Here is a 4,843-nt window from a genome sequence, read left to right on the forward strand (position 1 = left end):
TCAGGGAGAAGAGGCCCACCCCCTCCTCACCACAACCCCCCTTCAGGAAGTGGCAGAGTGCAATAAGGTCTCCTCTGAGCCTCCTCTTCTCCAGACTAAACAATCCCAGCTCCCTCAGCCGCTCCTCATAAGACTTGTGCTCCAGACCCCTCACCAGTTTTGTTGCCCTTCTCTGAACAAAATCATCTGAAAGCACGCAAGAATTCCGTTGACTGTGTTGCAAAAAAAAAAAGTGCTACTGACCAGTGAAATTAGCTCCTTTACTGGAAAAAGGAAGTGTTGTTTCAATATATGCAATTGCTTGATCCTCCTAAACAAACAAATGAATTAAATTCCTTAAAAACAGGATGATAAAACTTTGAAGTGAGCATGAAATGCATCCAGAACCACTAGATTTTTTTAACAAAAAATGTTTTATCTCCCACTGATTATAATTCTTTCAGTGTGTGAACAAACATGAAGAAGAGATTTCAAAGGCATCTCCTAAATGAGGATCTGCAGAGGAATAAATATACATTTTTATAATTGGCAATTTCTATGTATATATGCTTTTTTTCTTTGTATGACTATAATGTAATTGTACTACTAGTAACAGTCTCATGCTAAATATTTGAGCAGAGACAATGAACCTAAAGCATAAGGTGATGCAGCTTGGCTGAAGAAGTTTCAATGGATTTCAAGTAAGATGATCCACAGATCTCACTCACAAATTTTTAAAGATGAGCTCATGTAGATTTGAAGGAGGGGAGGGGAGGGGAGGAAAGAGGAAAGAGGAAAGAGGAAAGAGGAAAGAGGAAAGAGGAAAAAGAGAAAAGAGAAAAGAGAAAAAAGAGAAAAAAGAGAGAAGTTATAGAATTCTTAGATTTGGAAGGGACCTTTAAAAGACATCTGGTCCGACTCCTCTGCAATGAACAGGGAAATATAGAATAGAAGAGAATGTTTCTTTTGGAAGGGACCTACAAAGATCATCTAGCTGAATGGTCTGACCACTTCATAGCTCAGCATAAGTTAAAGGATATTACTGAGGGTATTTCTAAACACCTCTTAACACTGACAGCCATAGGCCACTTCTCCAGGAAGCCTATTCCAGTGTTAAATAACCCTCATGGTAAAAAAAAATATTTCCATATATTCTCTGGTGCAGCTCTGTGCTGTTCCCATGAATTGTGCCATTGGTGACCCAGAGCAGAACCCAGCACCTCCCCTTGCTCATCTCAAGGAGCTGCAGGAAGCAGTGAGGTCACCTCTCAGTCTCTTCCAGGTTGGACAAACCCAGTCCCTAAGGTGATGTTAGTAAAAATTGCCTTCTCTTACTACATTCATTTGTTCAGTGATGCACATCCCTGAGATTGGGCGATCAAATACACCATATGTTCCACAAAACACAGTAGTAATCTGCTCTTTCTTTCTGGTGTGTGATCTTGTGTCCCATAGTTCCTTCATCTCAGTAATGCCACCTGAAAGCCTCCTGGCTTCAGTTTCAAGGCAGAAAACTTAGGATGTCCCAGTTAATTAAAAATACAGCAAAGAAAAAAAACACCGTGCACAATATCATGCAAGAAGGACTAAAAAGTTTTTGCGAGAAGGATTGAAGTTACAAGGCTAGAGAAAATCCAGAGCAGATAAGCTTGGTTCAAAGGTATGTGCTACAAGAACAAACACTACCAAGCTCTTGCAAATTTAGCCTTAGTCATTGACGGAATCTCACAAGGCCACATTGTCCTTTTATTTCTTTCCTTATGTTAGCTTTCATTTTATTAGTAACCAGGTCTGAGGAGGAAATCATTTTATAAGAATAAAGTGTTTTTCTTAGCAAGTAAATCGAAGGAGGAACTGTGAGAACAACAGCCAGAAATACAAACCAGGAATTTGGGATAGAGTCCAGGCTGCACAGAAGTAGATTATTGGAGGTAGGAATAGGCAGCAGAAGAAAGAAGGGTTGAGATTAAAGAAATGGAATCATTTTCTTGATTACTTGCCATTACATCATGAACGTAACAGTCAACCTCCATTAGCTTATCATCACTTTTTCACTTTTTACTGAGATGTGCCTGAAAAATTGCATTATTATATTTTATAGGCCAATTTCCAAACTTTCTCAGTGTAATTCTGGGTGTATATTACCTTGCCATGGTAAACGAAAGAAAATCATGATAGCATGATTAAAATGGCTGTCATGGTTGTTTTGCTTGTGTTAGAATGTATTTGTTTATCCAGAAATCCAAGGATTTGCTCAAATTATGACTTTTTTCTTAAAGGTTTTTTTTTTTTTATAAAACATGCTGAATCTGGTTTTAGCTATCTTATCCAATTATGATGATATTCTATCACACTATAATTTGAAGTTTTCATTCCTTCTGCTGCCTTGTGTGGGTGTCAGAAGGCTAGATGTAGATCATCACAAAGGAAAGAAAACAGATTTGTTTTCAGTGAGGTAGAAATGCTGAGAAATAAGGAGCATACATTTTCCAAGCCAGTCACTACCACCTGCCTACAAATACGGCTGGTAAAGAAAAGATTCCTGAAATTGCTGCAGTTCTTCATGCGCAGGGGCACATACAGTAAGTGAACTCTCAGACAGCTGAAATACTGAAGTGGAGATGCAGTGTCTAGTTTCGCCAGAGTAAAAGAAAACACATTTTTACTTTCATCGAGGTGCACTGTCAATGTCATACTGCTTAATGCTGCTTCCCCCTCTGTGCTGTCCATTGATTTCCTCATCATTTATCCTCAGAGAAGTAGAAAATTGCTTTGATTAGGGGAAAAAAAGGCCTTTTTGACTCACTTCAGTCTTAAAACAACTTGTTTTACTATTTGGACTCTTCATAACTTAGAGAAACAGGAGTTATTCAGTGTAAAAGGATGCATGTATTTCTTAATTATTTGCACTCTTTGAGTTTTTCTTTCCTTTCCTCTGATCCAATTTCTCATTCCACAAACCATCCCTACCAATGTATAGCTGTCAACAATTAATTTCCACTCATGAGAATAGAAAAAATAAATAAATCCTCACAGCCAGACCAAATGTCTAGTCCAGGTGCCTTCAAAAGATAGAAATTTATAGCACGCATTCTGCCACACTGCTTTGTAAAGCGTTGTGCTCTACCAAGGGTAATGTATTGACTTATTCCCATCAGGTGTGCTAGGATTCACAGCTGTAGAAATTCTTCATGTTGGTTAGGGAAATTGGACTGGTTGTTGTTGTTGTTGTTGTTGTTGTTGTTGTTGTTGTTGTTTTTGAACCTGACACTTTGCTTTTCTTCTCACTTCATACAATAACCAATGAGAAATAAATGAATTTTCTTGTCCAACATGTGATGAATAATCTCAGTTACTTGTATGTCATTAGGAATAAAATTAAAAAATAATGATAATACTAAATATCACCAATAAATGGGCAAACAAATGAGAAGAGCTATCCTTCTTTGCTATCTGCTCATCATTCTCCACTTCTGTCACTGCCATGGGTAAATTTGGTGACTGAATAGAAAAAGTGTCATGTCTTATGACTTCTGTAGCATCTGGTAGAATTCACTTATTATGGAAGCATATGAAGTTAACTGTAAATGGGGTAATGGAGGTGTGTGTCCAAAGATTTCTTAGAGAGAAGGGGGAACAAAAAAAAAAAAAAAGGATCTCTTTGTTGATAAGTGATGGAAAACAAAGAAAAGAATGGAAACTGCTACTAGCTGACCCTGATAAGCCTTTTTCTTACATAGATTTATTATGCTAGAAAGCCATTTCTTTACAAAAAAGCAATGGAGGTTTACCATAAAAAGGGAAATGCTTGTGGAACCTTTCAGCTGAGCAGATGAGGTAGGATGAGTAACAACATGGACACTCAACAGCAGTTCCCCCTATGCATTACTGCAGGAAAAAGGTTTTAGAAGTGGAGGACCTGAGGCTCTCTTGGAAGGTGTGAATCAAAGGAATCGCTTTAAACATCTTTCAGCCCATAACATCAATCTCGAACAGTGTTTCTGTCTTTCTTGCCAAGCTGCACAACAGAAACAGCTGGTGGTAACTAGCCAAAATTTCTGGAGTAGTAATGCTCCACCATTGCTAGCAGATTGTGGGAAGGAATGAGGAGCAGCCTACTGACACGCAGATCAGCTCCCACAGCGTGGGTAGCTGCAGATGAAACTCAACCTGGCACCCTGTATCTCCAGGATGTGGAGATACAAGCCGGTAATTGAACTTTCTCTCTTCACACTGTGACAGGAAAGCAGCTGGCCTCGGGTGCTACACTGAGGAGAAGCACCGTTCAGAAAGGAGGTGCTATCCATGCCCATTCACCTGCCTTGTTTCCTTCCATTCTCACTTAGTGACAAACAGTTAATTCAGCCCCCTCCCTCCACCCAAAAAAAAAAAAAAAAAGATCATTGGTTAAAACTGAATTTATATAAGCTCATTTCCTACCAAAATGTTTGATTTCAATTTTATGACATTTTATTAGCAATTTCTCTGAGTACTGCAGTAGCTATTATTGTTAACAGACAACTAAAGGCAAATTTGTTACAGAATTTCAGAGAGGGGCATTTTTTTTAATCGAATTCCAGAATCTGATGTTTTAATAGTCTCTTGTGTTTTAATTCAATGTAATATTAATATTTGAGCCATTTTCAGGTAAGTGAGAGTAATCTGCACTCTGGTCTCATTAAGAAAGAAATGAACCTACCTAGCCAAGCTCATGTCCTCTTCTGAGATTGTCTATTATTTGCACTTTACATTTTAAAATGAACACTCATATAACCAAAGCAGTAATTCTTACATGTTTTCCATTTATAGATTTAGTAGAGCCATCCACAAAGAAATATAATAGATTGCATCTGATTTATAGGTA

This window comes from Cyrtonyx montezumae, unplaced genomic scaffold (assembly GCF_038088225.1).
Source record: "Cyrtonyx montezumae isolate F1298 unplaced genomic scaffold, pur_monq_1.0 scaffold_8, whole genome shotgun sequence".
Lineage (NCBI taxonomy): Eukaryota > Metazoa > Chordata > Aves > Galliformes > Odontophoridae > Cyrtonyx > Cyrtonyx montezumae.